Source organism: Phalangium opilio, unplaced genomic scaffold, assembly GCF_054372755.1.
Source record: "Phalangium opilio isolate 3A_F unplaced genomic scaffold, DU_Popi_V2 ptg000352l_1, whole genome shotgun sequence".
Classification (NCBI taxonomy): Eukaryota; Metazoa; Arthropoda; class Arachnida; order Opiliones; family Phalangiidae; genus Phalangium; species Phalangium opilio.
The window spans coordinates 7,480,607-7,496,365 of NW_028324228.1; the positions used below are offsets into that span (position 1 = coordinate 7,480,607).

Below are 15,759 nucleotides of genomic sequence, written 5' to 3' on the forward strand. Positions count from 1 at the left end.
ATTTAATCTTTGGGCTTCCGTTGCACAATGGTTAACGCCGTCGGCTGTTAACCGAAAGGTTGGTGGTTCGAGCCCATCCGGGAGCGGTGTTGTGAGGTCTTAGATGTAACGTAAAATTCAGAGTTTTTTAAAAATAACTGACGAACATTTAATTTTTGGGCTTCCGTGGCGCAATGGTTAGAGCGTTACGCTGTTATTCAAAAGGTTTGTGGTTCGAGCCCATCCGGGAGCGGTGTTGTGAAGTCTCAGATGTGACGTAAAAAGTCAAAGTTTTTCCACAATACCTGACGAACATTTAATCTTTGGGCTTCCGTTGCACAATGGTTAACGCCGTCGGCTGTTAACCGAAAGGTTGGTGGTTCGAGCCCATCCGGGAGCGGTGTTGTGAGGTCTTAGATGTAACGTAAAATTCAGAGTTTTTTAAAAATAACTGACGAACATTTAATTTTTGGTCTTCCGTGGCGCAATGGTTAGAGCGTTCAGATGTTATTCAAAAGGTTTGTGGTTCGAGCCCATCCGGGAGCGGTGTTGTGAAGTCTCAGATGTGACGTAAAAAGTCAAAGTTTTTCCACAATACCTGACGAACATTTAATCTTTGGGCTTCCGTTGCACAATGGTTAACGCCGTCGGCTGTTAACCGAAAGGTTGGTGGTTCGAGCCCATCCGGGAGCGGTGTTGTGAGGTCTTAGATGTAACGTAAAATTCAGAGTTTTTTAAAAATAACTGACGAACATTTAATTTTTGGTCTTCCGTGGCGCAATGGTTAGAGCGTTCAGATGTTATTCAAAAGGTTTGTGGTTCGAGCCCATCCGGGAGCGGTGTTGTGAAGTCTCAGATGTGACGTAAAAAGTCAAAGTTTTTCCACAATACCTGACGAACATTTAATCTTTGGGCTTCCGTGGCGCAATGGTTAGCGCGTTCGGCTGTTAACCGAAAGGTTGGTGGTTCGAGCCCACCCGGGAGCGGTGTTGTGAGATCTCACATGTAACGTAAAAATCCAAAGTTTTTCCACAATACCTGACGAACATTTAATCTTTGGGCTTCCGTTGCGCAATGGTTAACGCCGTCGGCTGTTAACCGAAAGGTTGGTGGTTCGAGCCCATCCGGGAGCGGTGTTGTGAGGTCTTAGATGTAACGTAAAATTCCGAGTTTTTTAAAAATAACTGACGAACATTTAATTTTTGGGCTTCCGTGGCGCAATGTTTAGAGCGTTCAGCTGTTATTCAAAAGGTTTGTGGTTCGAGCCCATCCGGGAGCGGTAATGTGAGGTCTTAGATGTAACGTAAAATTCAGAGTTTTTTAAAAATACCTGACGAACATTTAATCTTTGGGCTTCCTTGGCGCAATGTTTAGCGCGTTCAGCTGTTATTCAAAAGGTTTGTGGTTCGAGCCCATCCGGGAGCGGTGTTTTGAAGTCTCGGATGTGACGTAAAAAGTCAGAGTTTTTCCACAATACCTGACGACCATTTCATTTCTGAGCTTCCTTGGCTCGAAGGTTAGCGCGTTCGGATGTTAACCAAAAGGTTGGTGGTTCGAGCCCACCCGGCTGCCGTGTTGTGAAGTCTCAAATGTAACGTAAAAAGCCAAAGTTTTTCCACAATACCTGACAAACATTTAATTTTTGGGCTTCCGTGAAGCAATGGTTAACGCCGTCGGCTGTTAACCGAAAGGTTGGTGGTTCGAGCCCATCCGGGAGCTGTGTTGTGAGGTCTTAGATGTAACGTAAAATTCAGAGTTTTTTAAAAATAACTGACGAACATTTAATTTTTGGTCTTCCGTGGCGCAATGGTTAGAGCGTTCAGCTGTTATTCAAAAGGTTTGTGGTTCGAGCCCATCCGGGAGCGGTGTTGTGAAGTCTCAGATGTGACGTAAAAAGTCAAAGTTTTTCCACAATACCTGACGAACATTTAATCTTTGGGCTTCCGTTGCACAATGGTTAACGCCGTCGGCTGTTAACCGAAAGGTTGGTGGTTCGAGCCCATCCAGGAGCGGTGTTGTGAGGTCTTAGATGTAACGTAAAATTCAGAGTTTTTTAAAAATAACTGACGAACATTTAATTTTTGGGCTTCCGTGGCGCAATGGTTAGAGCGTTCAGCTGTTATTCAAAAGGTTTGTGGTTCGAGCCCATCCGGGAGCGGTGTTGTGAAGTCTCAGATGTGACGTAAAAAGTCAAAGTTTTTCCACAATACCTGACGAACATTTAATCTTTGGGCTTCCGTTGCACAATGGTTAACGCCGTCGGCTGTTAACCGAAAGGTTGGTGGTTCGAGCCCATCCGGGAGCGGTGTTGTGAGGTCTTAGATGTAACGTAAAATTCAGAGTTTTTTAAAAATAACTGACGAACATTTAATTTTTGGGCTTCCGTGGCGCAATGGTTAGAGCGTTACGCTGTTATTCAAAAGGTTTGTGGTTCGAGCCCATCCGGGAGCGGTGTTGTGAAGTCTCAGATGTGACGTAAAAAGTCAAAGTTTTTCCACAATACCTGACGAACATTTAATCTTTGGGCTTCCGTTGCACAATGGTTAACGCCGTCGGCTGTTAACCGAAAGGTTGGTGGTTCGAGCCCATCCGGGAGCGGTGTTGTGAGGTCTTAGATGTAACGTAAAATTCAGAGTTTTTTAAAAATAACTGACGAACATTTAATTTTTGGGCTTCCGTGGCGCAATGGTTAGAGCGTTACGCTGTTATTCAAAAGGTTTGTGGTTCGAGCCCATCCGGGAGCGGTGTTGTGAAGTCTCAGATGTGACGTAAAAAGTCAAAGTTTTTCCACAATACCTGACGAACATTTAATCTTTGGGCTTCCGTTGCACAATGGTTAACGCCGTCGGCTGTTAACCGAAAGGTTGGTGGTTCGAGCCCATCCGGGAGCGGTGTTGTGAGGTCTTAGATGTAACGTAAAATTCAGAGTTTTTTAAAAATAACTGACGAACATTTAATTTTTGGTCTTCCGTGGCGCAATGGTTAGAGCGTTCAGATGTTATTCAAAAGGTTTGTGGTTCGAGCCCATCCGGGAGCGGTGTTGTGAAGTCTCAGATGTGACGTAAAAAGTCAAAGTTTTTCCACAATACCTGACGAACATTTAATCTTTGGGCTTCCGTGGCGCAATGGTTAGCGCGTTCGGCTGTTAACCGAAAGGTTGGTGGTTCGAGCCCACCCGGGAGCGGTGTTGTGAGATCTCACATGTAACGTAAAAATCCAAAGTTTTTCCACAATACCTGACGAACATTTAATCTTTGGGCTTCCGTTGCGCAATGGTTAACGCCGTCGGCTGTTAACCGAAAGGTTGGTGGTTCGAGCCCATCCGGGAGCGGTGTTGTGAGGTCTTAGATGTAACGTAAAATTCCGAGTTTTTTAAAAATAACTGACGAACATTTAATTTTTGGGCTTCCGTGGCGCAATGTTTAGAGCGTTCAGCTGTTATTCAAAAGGTTTGTGGTTCGAGCCCATCCGGGAGCGGTAATGTGAGGTCTTAGATGTAACGTAAAATTCAGAGTTTTTTAAAAATACCTGACGAACATTTAATCTTTGGGCTTCCTTGGCGCAATGGTTAGCGCGTTCAGCTGTTATTCAAAAGGTTTGTGGTTCGAGCCCATCCGGGAGCGGTGTTTTGAAGTCTCGGATGTGACGTAAAAAGTCAGAGTTTTTCCACAATACCTGACGACCATTTCATTTCTGAGCTTCCTTGGCTCGAAGGTTAGCGCGTTCGGATGTTAACCAAAAGGTTGGTGGTTCGAGCCCACCCGGCTGCCGTGTTGTGAAGTCTCAAATGTAACGTAAAAAGCCAAAGTTTTTCCACAATACCTGACGACCGTTTAATTTTTGAGCTTCCGTGGCGCAATGGTTGCCGCGTTCGGCTGTTAACCGAAAGGTTGGTGGTTCGAGCCCATCCGGGAGCGGTGTTGTGAGGTCTTAGATGTAACGTAAAATTCAGAGTTTTTTAAAAATAACTGACGAACATTTAATTTTTGGGCTTCCGTGGCGCAATGTTTAGAGCGTTCAGCTGTTATTCAAAAGGTTTGTGGTTCGAGCCCATCCGGGAGCGGTGTTGTGAAGTCTCAGATGTGACGTAAAAAGTCAAAGTTTTTCCACAATACCTGACAAACATTTAATTTTTGGGCTTCCGTGAAGCAATGGTTAACGCCGTCGGCTGTTAACCGAAAGGTTGGTGGTTCGAGCCCATCCGGGAGCGGTGTTGTGAGGTCTTAGATGTAACGTAAAATTCAGAGTTTTTTAAAAATAACTGACGAACATTTAATTTTTGGTCTTCCGTGGCGCAATGGTTAGAGCGTTCAGATGTTATTCAAAAGGTTTGTGGTTCGAGCCCATCCGGGAGCGGTGTTGTGAAGTCTCAGATGTGACGTAAAAAGTCAAAGTTTTTCCACAATACCTGACGAACATTTAATCTTTGGGCTTCCGTGGCGCAATGGTTAGCGCGTTCGGCTGTTAACCGAAAGGTTGGTGGTTCGAGCCCACCCGGGAGCGGTGTTGTGAGATCTCACATGTAACGTAAAAATCCAAAGTTTTTCCACAATACCTGACGAACATTTAATCTTTGGGCTTCCGTTGCGCAATGGTTAACGCCGTCGGCTGTTAACCGAAAGGTTGGTGGTTCGAGCCCATCCGGGAGCGGTGTTGTGAGGTCTTAGATGTAACGTAAAATTCCGAGTTTTTTAAAAATAACTGACGAACATTTAATTTTTGGGCTTCCGTGGCGCAATGTTTAGAGCGTTCAGCTGTTATTCAAAAGGTTTGTGGTTCGAGCCCATCCGGGAGCGGTAATGTGAGGTCTTAGATGTAACGTAAAATTCAGAGTTTTTTAAAAATACCTGACGAACATTTAATCTTTGGGCTTCCTTGGCGCAATGGTTAGCGCGTTCAGCTGTTATTCAAAAGGTTTGTGGTTCGAGCCCATCCGGGAGCGGTGTTTTGAAGTCTCGGATGTGACGTAAAAAGTCAGAGTTTTTCCACAATACCTGACGACCATTTCATTTCTGAGCTTCCTTGGCTCGAAGGTTAGCGCGTTCGGATGTTAACCAAAAGGTTGGTGGTTCGAGCCCACCCGGCTGCCGTGTTGTGAAGTCTCAAATGTAACGTAAAAAGCCAAAGTTTTTCCACAATACCTGACGACCGTTTAATTTTTGAGCTTCCGTGGCGCAATGGTTGCCGCGTTCGGCTGTTAACCGAAAGGTTGGTGGTTCGAGCCCATCCGGGAGCGGTGTTGTGAGGTCTTAGATGTAACGTAAAATTCAGAGTTTTTTAAAAATAACTGACGAACATTTAATTTTTGGGCTTCCGTGGCGCAATGTTTAGAGCGTTCAGCTGTTATTCAAAAGGTTTGTGGTTCGAGCCCATCCGGGAGCGGTGTTGTGAAGTCTCAGATGTGACGTAAAAAGTCAAAGTTTTTCCACAATACCTGACAAACATTTAATTTTTGGGCTTCCGTGAAGCAATGGTTAACGCCGTCGGCTGTTAACCGAAAGGTTGGTGGTTCGAGCCCATCCGGGAGCTGTGTTGTGAGGTCTTAGATGTAACGTAAAATTCAGAGTTTTTTAAAAATAACTGACGAACATTTAATTTTTGGTCTTCCGTGGCGCAATGGTTAGAGCGTTCAGCTGTTATTCAAAAGGTTTGTGGTTCGAGCCCATCCGGGAGCGGTGTTGTGAAGTCTCAGATGTGACGTAAAAAGTCAAAGTTTTTCCACAATACCTGACGAACATTTAATCTTTGGGCTTCCGTTGCACAATGGTTAACGCCGTCGGCTGTTAACCGAAAGGTTGGTGGTTCGAGCCCATCCAGGAGCGGTGTTGTGAGGTCTTAGATGTAACGTAAAATTCAGAGTTTTTTAAAAATAACTGACGAACATTTAATTTTTGGGCTTCCGTGGCGCAATGGTTAGAGCGTTCAGCTGTTATTCAAAAGGTTTGTGGTTCGAGCCCATCCGGGAGCGGTGTTGTGAAGTCTCAGATGTGACGTAAAAAGTCAAAGTTTTTCCACAATACCTGACGAACATTTAATCTTTGGGCTTCCGTTGCACAATGGTTAACGCCGTCGGCTGTTAACCGAAAGGTTGGTGGTTCGAGCCCATCCGGGAGCGGTGTTGTGAGGTCTTAGATGTAACGTAAAATTCAAAGTTTTTTAAAAATAACTGACGAACATTTAATTTTTGGTCTTCCGTGGCGCAATGGTTAGAGCGTTCAGATGTTATTCAAAAGGTTTGTGGTTCGAGCCCATCCGGGAGCGGTGTTGTGAAGTCTCAGATGTGACGTAAAAAGTCAAAGTTTTTCCACAATACCTGACGAACATTTAATCTTTGGGCTTCCGTGGCGCAATGGTTAGCGCGTTCGGCTGTTAACCGAAAGGTTGGTGGTTCGAGCCCACCCGGGAGCGGTGTTGTGAGATCTCACATGTAACGTAAAAATCCAAAGTTTTTCCACAATACCTGACGAACATTTAATCTTTGGGCTTCCGTTGCGCAATGGTTAACGCCGTCGGCTGTTAACCGAAAGGTTGGTGGTTCGAGCCCATCCGGGAGCGGTGTTGTGAGGTCTTAGATGTAACGTAAAATTCCGAGTTTTTTAAAAATAACTGACGAACATTTTTGGGCTTCCGTGGCGCAATGTTTAGAGCGTTCAGCTGTTATTCAAAAGGTTTGTGGTTCGAGCCCATCCGGGAGCGGTAATGTGAGGTCTTAGATGTAACGTAAAATTCAGAGTTTTTTAAAAATTCCTGACGAACATTTAATCTTTGGGCTTCCGTGGCGCAATGGTTAGCGCGTTCGGCTGTTAACCGAAAGGTTGGTGGTTCGAGCCCACCCGGGAGCGGTGTTGTGAGCTCTCACATGTAACGTAAAAAGCCAAAGTGTTTCTACAATAGCCGACGACCATTTAATTTTTGGGCTTCCGTGGCGCAATGGTTAGCGCGTTCGGCTGTTAACCGAAAGGTTGGTGGTTCGAGCCCATCCGTGAGCGGTGTTGTGAGGTCTCAGATGTGACGTAAAAAGTCAGAGTTTTTCCACAATACCTGACGACCATTTCATTTCTGAGCTTCCTTGGCTCGAAGGTTAGCGCGTTCGGATGTTAACCAAAAGGTTGGTGGTTCGAGCCCACCCGGCTGCCGTGTTGTGAAGTCTCAAATGTAACGTAAAAAGCCAAAGTTTTTCCACAATACCTGACGACCGTTTAATTTTTGAGCTTCCGTGGCGCAATGGTTAGCGCGTTCGGCAGTTAACCGAAAGGTTGGTGGTTCGAGCCCACCCGGGAGCGGTGTTGTGAGATCTCAAACGTAATGTCAAATGCCAAAGTTTTTCCACAATACCTGACGAACATTTAATCTTTGGGCTTCCGTGGCGCAATGGTTAGCGCGTTCGGCAGTTAACTGAAAGGTTGGTGGTTCGAGACCATCCGGGAGCGGTGTTGTGAGGTCTCAGATGTGACGTAAAAAGTCAAAGTTTTTCCACAATACCTGACGACCATTTAATTTTTGAGCTTCCGTGGCGCAATGGTTAGCGCGTTCGGCTGTTAACCGAAAGGTTGGTGGTTCGAGCCCACCCGGGAGCGGTGTTGTGAAATCTCACATGTAACGTAAAAATCCAAAGTTTTTCCACAATACCTGACGAACATTTAATCGTTGGGCTTCCGTTTCAATGGTTAACGCCGTCGGCTGTTAACCGAAAGGTTGGTGGTTCGAGCCCATCCGGGAGCGGTGTTGTGAAGTCTTAGATGTAACGTAAAATTCAGAGTTTTTTAAAAATAACTGACGAACATTTAATTTTTGGGCTTCCGTGGCGCAATGGTTAGCGCGTTCGGCTGTTAACCGAAAGGTTGGTGGTTCGAGCCCATCCGGGAGCGGTAATGTGAGGTCTTAGATGTAACGTAAAATTCAGAGTTTTTTAAAAATACCTGACGAACATTTAATCTTTGGGCTTCCGTGGCGCAATGGTTAGCGCGTTCGGCTGTTAACCGAAAAGTTGGTGGTTCGAGCCCATCCGTGAGCGGTGTTGTGAGGTCTTAGATGTAGTGTAAATATCAGAGTTTTTTAAAAATACCTGACGAACATTTAATCGTTGGGCTTCCGTTTCAATGGTTAACGCCGTCGGCTGTTAACCGAAAGGTTGGTGGTTCGAGCCCATCCGGGAGCTGTGTTGTGAGGTCTTAGATGTAGTGTAAATATCAGAGTTTTTTAAAAATACCTGACGAACATTTAATCGTTGGGCTTCCGTTTCAATGGTTAACGCCGTCGGCTGTTAACCGAAAGGTTGGTGGTTCGAGCCCATCCGGGAGCGGTGTTGTGAGGTCTTAGATGTAACGTAAAATTCAGAGTTTTTTAAAAATACCTGACGAACATTTAATCTTTGGGCTTCCGTGGCGCAATGGTTAGCGCGTTCAGCTGTTATTCAAAAGGTTTGTGGTTCGAGCCCATCCGGGAGCGGTGTTTTGAAGTCTCGGATGTGACGTAAAAAGTCAGAGTTTTTCCACAATACCTGACGACCATTTCATTTCTGAGCTTCCTTGGCTCGAAGGTTAGCGCGTTCGGATGTTAACCAAAAGGTTGGTGGTTCGAGCCCACCCGGCTGCCGTGTTGTGAAGTCTCAAATGTAACGTAAAAAGTCAAAGTTTTTCCACAATACCTGACGACCGTTTAATTTTTGAGCTTCCGTGGCGCAATGGTTAGCGCGTTCGGCTGTTAACCGAAAGGTTGGTGGTTCGAGCCCACCCGGGAGCGGTGTTGTGAGATCTCAAACGTAATGTCAAATGCCAAAGTTTTTCCACAACACCTGACGAACATTTAATTTTTGGGCTTCCGTGGCGCAATGGTTAGCGCGTTCGGCAGTTAACTGAAAGGTTGGTGGTTCGAGACCATCCGGGAGCGGTGTTGTGAGGTCTCAGATGTGACGTAAAAAGTCAAAGTTTTTCCACAATACCTGACGACCATTTAATTTTTGAGCTTCCGTGGCGCAATGGTTAGCGCGTTCGGCTGTTAACCGAAAGGTTGGTGGTTCGAGCCCATCCGGGAGCGGTAATGTGAGGTCTTAGATGTAACGTAAAATTCAGAGTTTTTTAAAAATACCTGACGAACATTTAATCTTTGGGCTTCCGTGGCGCAATGGTTAGCGCGTTCGGTTGTTAACCGAAAAGTTGGTGGTTCGAGCCCATCCGTGAGCGGTGTTGTGAGGTCTCAGATGTGACGTAAAAAGTCAAAGTTTTTCCACAATACCTGACGAACATTTAATTTTTGGGCTTCCGTGAAGCAATGGTTAACGCCGTCGGCTGTTAACCGAAAGGTTGGTGGTTCGAGCCCATCCGGGAGCTGTGTTGTGAGGTCTTAGATGTAGTGTAAATATCAGAGTTTTTTAAAAATACCTGACGAACATTTAATCGTTGGGCTTCCGTTTCAATGGTTAACGCCGTCGGCTGTTAACCGAAAGGTTGGTGGTTCGAGCCCATCCGGGAGCGGTGTTGTGAGGTCTTAGATGTAACGTAAAATTCAGAGTTTTTTAAAAATACCTGACGAACATTTAATCTTTGGGCTTCCGTGGCGCAATGGTTAGCGCGTTCAGCTGTTATTCAAAAGGTTTGTGGTTCGAGCCCATCCGGGAGCGGTGTTTTGAAGTCTCGGATGTGACGTAAAAAGTCAGAGTTTTTCCACAATACCTGACGACCATTTCATTGCTGAGCTTCCTTGGCTCGAAGGTTAGCGCGTTCGGATGTTAACCAAAAGGTTGGTGGTTCGAGCCCACCCGGCTGCCGTGTTGTGAAGTCTCAAATGTAACGTAAAAAGCCAAAGTTTTTCCACAATACCTGACGACCGGTTAATTTTTGAGCTTCCGTGGCGCAATGGTTAGCGCGTTCGGCTGTTAACCGAAAGGTTGGTGGTTCGAGCCCACCCGGGAGCGGTGTTGTGAGATCTCAAACGTAATGTCAAATGCCAAAGTTTTTCCACAACACCTGACGAACATTTAATCTTTGGGCTTCCGTGGCGCAATGGTTAGCGCGTTCGGCAGTTAACTGAAAGGTTGGTGGTTCGAGACCATCCGGGAGCGGTGTTGTGAGGTCTCAGATGTGACGTAAAAAGTCAAAGTTTTTCCACAATACCTGACGACCGTTTAATTTTTGAGCTTCCGTGGCGCAATGGTTAGCGCGTTCGGCTGTTAACCGAAAGGTTGGTGGTTCGAGCCCACCCGGGAGCGGTGTTGTGAGATCTCAAACGTAATGTCAAATGCCAAAGTTTTTCCACAACACCTGACGAACATTTAATCTTTGGGCTTCCGTGGCGCAATGGTTAGCGCGTTCGGCAGTTAACTGAAAGGTTGGTGGTTCGAGACCATCCGGGAGCGGTGTTGTGAGGTCTCAGATGTGACGTAAAAAGTCAAAGTTTTTCCACAATACCTGACGACCATTTAATTTTTGAGCTTCCGTGGCGCAATGGTTAGCGCGTTCGGCTGTTAACCGAAAGGTTGGTGGTTCGAGCCCACCCGGGAGCGGTGTTGTGAAATCTCACATGTAACGTAAAAATCCAAAGTTTTTCCACAATACCTGACGAACATTTAATCGTTGGGCTTCCGTTTCAATGGTTAACGCCGTCGGCTGTTAACCGAAAGGTTGGTGGTTCGAGCCCATCCGGGAGCGGTGTTGTGAAGTCTTAGATGTAACGTAAAATTCAGAGTTTTTTAAAAATAACTGACGAACATTTAATTTTTGGGCTTCCGTGGCGCAATGGTTAGCGCGTTCGGCTGTTAACCGAAAGGTTGGTGGTTCGAGCCCATCCGGGAGCGGTAATGTGAGGTCTTAGATGTAACGTAAAATTCAGAGTTTTTTAAAAATACCTGACGAACATTTAATCTTTGGGCTTCCGTGGCGCAATGGTTAGTGCGTTCGGCTGTTAACCGAAAAGTTGGTGGTTCGAGCCCATCCGTGAGCGGTGTTGTGAGGTCTCAGATGTGACGTAAAAAGTCAAAGTTTTTCCACAATACCTGACGAACATTTAATTTTTGGGCTTCCGTGAAGCAATGGTTAACGCCGTCGGCTGTTAATCGAAAGGTTGGTGGTTCGAGCCCATCCGGGAGCTGTGTTGTGAGGTCTTAGATGTAGTGTAAATATCAGAGTTTTTTAAAAATACCTGACGAACATTTAATCGTTGGGCTTCCGTTTCAATGGTTAACGCCGTCGGCTGTTAACCGAAAGGTTGGTGGTTCGAGCCCATCCGGGAGCGGTGTTGTGAGGTCTTAGATGTAACGTAAAATTCAGAGTTTTTTAAAAATACCTGACGAACATTTAATCTTTGGGCTTCCGTGGCGCAATGGTTAGCGCGTTCAGCTGTTATTCAAAAGGTTTGTGGTTCGAGCCCATCCGGGAGCGGTGTTTTGAAGTCTCGGATGTGACGTAAAAAGTCAGAGTTTTTCCACAATACCTGACGACCATTTCATTTCTGAGCTTCCTTGGCTCGAAGGTTAGCGCGTTCGGATGTTAACCAAAAGGTTGGTGGTTCGAGCCCACCCGGCTGCCGTGTTGTGAAGTCTCAAATGTAACGTAAAAAGTCAAAGTTTTTCCACAATACCTGACGACCGTTTAATTTTTGAGCTTCCGTGGCGCAATGGTTAGCGCGTTCGGCTGTTAACCGAAAGGTTGGTGGTTCGAGCCCACCCGGGAGCGGTGTTGTGAGATCTCAAACGTAATGTCAAATGCCAAAGTTTTTCCACAACACCTGACGAACATTTAATCTTTGGGCTTCCGTGGCGCAATGGTTAGCGCGTTCGGCAGTTAACTGAAAGGTTGGTGGTTCGAGACCATCCGGGAGCGGTGTTGTGAGGTCTCAGATGTGACGTAAAAAGTCAAAGTTTTTCCACAATACCTGACGACCATTTAATTTTTGAGCTTCCGTGGCGCAATGGTTAGCGCGTTCGGCTGTTAACCGAAAGGTTGGTGGTTCGAGCCCATCCGGGAGCGGTAATGTGAGGTCTTAGATGTAACGTAAAATTCAGAGTTTTTTAAAAATACCTGACGAACATTTAATCTTTGGGCTTCCGTGGCGCAATGGTTAGCGCGTTCGGCTGTTAACCGAAAAGTTGGTGGTTCGAGCCCATCCGTGAGCGGTGTTGTGAGGTCTCAGATGTGACGTAAAAAGTCAAAGTTTTTCCACAATACCTGACGAACATTTAATTTTTGGGCTTCCGTGAAGCAATGGTTAACGCCGTCGGCTGTTAACCGAAAGGTTGGTGGTTCGAGCCCATCCGGGAGCTGTGTTGTGAGGTCTTAGATGTAGTGTAAATATCAGAGTTTTTTAAAAATACCTGACGAACATTTAATCGTTGGGCTTCAATTTCAATGGTTAACGCCGTCGGCTGTTAACCGAAAGGTTGGTGGTTCGAGCCCATCCGGGAGCGGTGTTGTGAGGTCTTAGATGTAACGTAAAATTCAGAGTTTTTTAAAAATACCTGACGAACATTTAATCTTTGGGCTTCCGTGGCGCAATGGTTAGCGCGTTCAGCTGTTATTCAAAAGGTTTGTGGTTCGAGCCCATCCGGGAGCGGTGTTTTGAAGTCTCGGATGTGACGTAAAAAGTCAGAGTTTTTCCACAATACCTGACGACCATTTCATTTCTGAGCTTCCTTGGCTCGAAGGTTAGCGCGTTCGGATGTTAACCAAAAGGTTGGTGGTTCGAGCCCACCCGGCTGCCGTGTTGTGAAGTCTCAAATGTAACGTAAAAAGCCAAAGTTTTTCCACAATACCTGACGACCGGTTAATTTTTGAGCTTCCGTGGCGCAATGGTTAGCGCGTTCGGTTGTTAACCGAAAGGTTGGTGGTTCGAGCCCACCCGGGAGCGGTGTTGTGAGATCTCAAACGTAATGTCAAATGCCAAAGTTTTTCCACAACACCTGACGAACATTTAATCTTTGGGCTTCCGTGGCGCAATGGTTAGCGCGTTCGGCAGTTAACTGAAAGGTTGGTGGTTCGAGACCATCCGGGAGCGGTGTTGTGAGGTCTCAGATGTGACGTAAAAAGTCAAAGTTTTTCCACAATACCTGACGACCGTTTAATTTTTGAGCTTCCGTGGCGCAATGGTTAGCGCGTTCGGCTGTTAACCGAAAGGTTGGTGGTTCGAGCCCACCCGGGAGCGGTGTTGTGAGATCTCAAACGTAATGTCAAATGCCAAAGTTTTTCCACAACACCTGACGAACATTTAATCTTTGGGCTTCCGTGGCGCAATGGTTAGCGCGTTCGGCAGTTAACTGAAAGGTTGGTGGTTCGAGACCATCCGGGAGCGGTGTTGTGAGGTCTCAGATGTGACGTAAAAAGTCAAAGTTTTTCCACAATACCTGACGACCATTTAATTTTTGGGCTTCCGTGGCGCAATGGTTAGCGCGTTCGGCTGTTAACCGAAAGGTTGGTGGTTCGAGCCCATCCGGGAGCGGTAATTTGAGGTCTTAGATGTAACGTAAAATTCAGAGTTTTTTAAAAATACCTGACGAACATTTAATCTTTGGGCTTCCGTGGCGCAATGGTTAGCGCGTTCGGCTGTTAACCGAAAGGTTGGTGGTTCGAGCCCACCCGGGAGCGGTGTTGTGAAATCTCACATGTAACGTAAAAATCCAAAGTTTTTCCACAATACCTGACGAACATTTAATCGTTGGGCTTCCGTTTCAATGGTTAACGCCGTCGGCTGTTAACCGAAAGGTTGGTGGTTCGAGCCCATCCGGGAGCTGTGTTGTGAGGTCTTAGATGTAGTGTAAAATTCAGAATTTTTTAAAAATAACTGACGAACATTTAATTTTTGGGCTTCCGTGGCGCAATGGTTAGCGCGTTCGGCTGTTAACCGAAAGGTTGGTGGTTCGAGCCCATCCGGGAGCGGTAATGTGAGGTCTTAGATGTAACGTAAAATTCAGAGTTTTTTAAAAATACCTGACGAACATTTAATCTTTGGGCTTCCGTGGCGCAATGGTTAGTGCGTTCGGCTGTTAACCGAAAGGTTGGTGGTTCGAGCCCACCCGGGAGCGGTGTTGTGAGGTCTCACATGTAACGTAAAAAGCCAAAGTGTTTCTACAATACCCGACGACCATTTAATTTTTGGGCTTCCGTGGCGCAATGGTTAGCGCGTTCGGCTGTTAACCGAAAGGTTGGTGGTTCGAGCCCATCCGTGAGCGGTGTTGTGAGGTCTCAGATGTGACGTAAAAAGTCAAAGTTTTTCCACAATACCTGACGAACATTTAATTTTTGGGCTTCCGTGGCGCAATGGTTAGCGCGTTCGGCTGTTAACCGAAAGGTTGGTGGTTCGAGCCCACCCGGGAGCGGTGTTGTGAGCTCTCAAATGTGACGTAAAAAGTCAAAGTTTTTCCACAATACCTGACGAACATTTAATCGTTGGGCTTCCGTTTCAATGGTTAACGCCGTCGGCTGTTAACCGAAAGGTTGGTGGTTCGAGCCCATCCGGGAGCTGTGTTGTGAGGTCTTAGATGTAGTGTAAAATTCTGAATTTTTTAAAAATAACTGACGAACATTTAATTTTTGGGCTTCCGTGGCGCAATGGTTAGCGCGTTCGGCTGTTAACCGAAAGGTTGGTGGTTCGAGCCCATCCGGGAGCGGTAATGTGAGGTCTTAGATGTAACGTAAAATTCAGAGTTTTTTAAAAATACCTGACGAACATTTAATCTTTGGGCTTCCGTGGCGCAATGGTTAGTGCGTTCGGCTGTTAACCGAAAGGTTGGTGGTTCGAGCCCACCCGGGAGCGGTGTTGTGAGGTCTCACATGTAACGTAAAAAGCCAAAGTTTTTCCACAATACCTGACGAACATTTAATTTTTGGGCTTCCGTGGCGCAATGGTTAGCGCGTTCGGCTGTTAACCGAAAGGTTGGTGGTTCGAGCCCACCCGGGAGCGGTGTTGTGAGATCTCACATGTAACGTAAAAATCCAAATTTTTTCCACAATACCTGACGAACATTTAATCTTTGGGCTTCCGTTGCGAAATGGTTAACGCCGTCGGCTGTTAACCGAAAGGTTGGTGGTTCGAGCCCATCCGGGAGCGGTGTTGTGAGGTCTTAGATGTAACGTAAAATTCAGAGTTTTTTAAAAATATCTGACGAACATTTAATTTTTGGGCTTCCGTGGCGCAATGGTTAGCGCGTTCAGCTGTTATTCAAAAGGTTTGTGGTTCGAGCCCATCCGGGAGCGGTGTTTTGAAGTCTCGGATGTGACGTAAAAAGTCAGAGTTTTTCCACAATACCTGACGACCATTTCATTTCTGAGCTTCCTTGGCTCGAAGGTTAGCGCGTTCGGATGTTAACCAAAAGGTTGGTGGTTCGAGCCCACCCGGCTGCCGTGTTGTGAAGTCTCAAATTTAACGTAAAAAGCCAAATATTTTCCACAATACCTGACGACCGTTTAATTTTTGAGCTTCCGTGGCGCAATGGTTAGCGCGTTCGGCTGTTAACCGAAAGGTTGGTGGTTCGAGCCCACCCGGGAGCGGTGTTGTGAGATCTCAAACGTAATGTCAAATGCCAAAGTTTTTCCACAATACCTGACGAACATTTAGTCTTTGGGCTTCCGTTGCGCAATGGTTAACGCCGTCGGCTGTTAACCGAAAGGTTGGTGGTTCGAGCCCATCCGGGAGCGGTGTTGTGAGGTCTTAGATGTAACGTAAAATTCAGAGTTTTTTAAAAATAACTGACGAACATTTAATTTTTGGGCTTCCTTGGCGCAATGTTTAGAGCGTTCAGCTGTTATTCAAAAGGTTGGTGGTTCGAGCCCACCCGGGAGCGGTGTTGTGAGC

The 15,759-nt window shown here is 46.2% G+C and overlaps 16 non-coding genes across 16 annotated transcripts; all 16 read left to right on the forward strand.

Annotated features, from left to right (window-relative positions):
- Positions 1 to 892: 892 nt before the first annotated feature.
- Positions 893 to 965, forward strand: TRNAN-GUU (transfer RNA asparagine (anticodon GUU)). Its single transcript has one exon. It is a non-coding gene; the product is annotated as a tRNA-Asn (tRNA).
- A 2,125-nt stretch (positions 966 to 3,090) lies between these two features.
- Positions 3,091 to 3,163, forward strand: TRNAN-GUU (transfer RNA asparagine (anticodon GUU)). The gene has a single exon. It is a non-coding gene; the product is annotated as a tRNA-Asn (tRNA).
- Positions 3,164 to 4,409: 1,246 nt separating this feature from the next.
- On the forward strand, positions 4,410 to 4,482 carry TRNAN-GUU (transfer RNA asparagine (anticodon GUU)). Its single transcript has one exon. It is a non-coding gene; the product is annotated as a tRNA-Asn (tRNA).
- Positions 4,483 to 6,314: 1,832 nt separating this feature from the next.
- TRNAN-GUU (transfer RNA asparagine (anticodon GUU)) lies at positions 6,315 to 6,387 on the forward strand. Its single transcript has one exon. It is a non-coding gene; the product is annotated as a tRNA-Asn (tRNA).
- A 361-nt stretch (positions 6,388 to 6,748) lies between these two features.
- On the forward strand, positions 6,749 to 6,821 carry TRNAN-GUU (transfer RNA asparagine (anticodon GUU)). Its single transcript has one exon. It is a non-coding gene; the product is annotated as a tRNA-Asn (tRNA).
- A 662-nt stretch (positions 6,822 to 7,483) lies between these two features.
- TRNAN-GUU (transfer RNA asparagine (anticodon GUU)) lies at positions 7,484 to 7,556 on the forward strand. Its single transcript has one exon. It is a non-coding gene; the product is annotated as a tRNA-Asn (tRNA).
- A 1,092-nt stretch (positions 7,557 to 8,648) lies between these two features.
- Positions 8,649 to 8,721, forward strand: TRNAN-GUU (transfer RNA asparagine (anticodon GUU)). Its single transcript has one exon. It is a non-coding gene; the product is annotated as a tRNA-Asn (tRNA).
- A 1,098-nt stretch (positions 8,722 to 9,819) lies between these two features.
- On the forward strand, positions 9,820 to 9,892 carry TRNAN-GUU (transfer RNA asparagine (anticodon GUU)). Its single transcript has one exon. It is a non-coding gene; the product is annotated as a tRNA-Asn (tRNA).
- Positions 9,893 to 10,113: 221 nt separating this feature from the next.
- TRNAN-GUU (transfer RNA asparagine (anticodon GUU)) lies at positions 10,114 to 10,186 on the forward strand. The gene has a single exon. It is a non-coding gene; the product is annotated as a tRNA-Asn (tRNA).
- Positions 10,187 to 10,407: 221 nt separating this feature from the next.
- On the forward strand, positions 10,408 to 10,480 carry TRNAN-GUU (transfer RNA asparagine (anticodon GUU)). The gene has a single exon. It is a non-coding gene; the product is annotated as a tRNA-Asn (tRNA).
- Positions 10,481 to 11,575: 1,095 nt separating this feature from the next.
- On the forward strand, positions 11,576 to 11,648 carry TRNAN-GUU (transfer RNA asparagine (anticodon GUU)). The gene has a single exon. It is a non-coding gene; the product is annotated as a tRNA-Asn (tRNA).
- Positions 11,649 to 13,040: 1,392 nt separating this feature from the next.
- TRNAN-GUU (transfer RNA asparagine (anticodon GUU)) lies at positions 13,041 to 13,113 on the forward strand. The gene has a single exon. It is a non-coding gene; the product is annotated as a tRNA-Asn (tRNA).
- Positions 13,114 to 13,480: 367 nt separating this feature from the next.
- Positions 13,481 to 13,553, forward strand: TRNAN-GUU (transfer RNA asparagine (anticodon GUU)). The gene has a single exon. It is a non-coding gene; the product is annotated as a tRNA-Asn (tRNA).
- Positions 13,554 to 14,211: 658 nt separating this feature from the next.
- Positions 14,212 to 14,284, forward strand: TRNAN-GUU (transfer RNA asparagine (anticodon GUU)). The gene has a single exon. It is a non-coding gene; the product is annotated as a tRNA-Asn (tRNA).
- A 511-nt stretch (positions 14,285 to 14,795) lies between these two features.
- On the forward strand, positions 14,796 to 14,868 carry TRNAN-GUU (transfer RNA asparagine (anticodon GUU)). The gene has a single exon. It is a non-coding gene; the product is annotated as a tRNA-Asn (tRNA).
- Positions 14,869 to 15,382: 514 nt separating this feature from the next.
- TRNAN-GUU (transfer RNA asparagine (anticodon GUU)) lies at positions 15,383 to 15,455 on the forward strand. Its single transcript has one exon. It is a non-coding gene; the product is annotated as a tRNA-Asn (tRNA).
- The last annotated feature ends 304 nt before the right edge of the window (positions 15,456 to 15,759 follow it).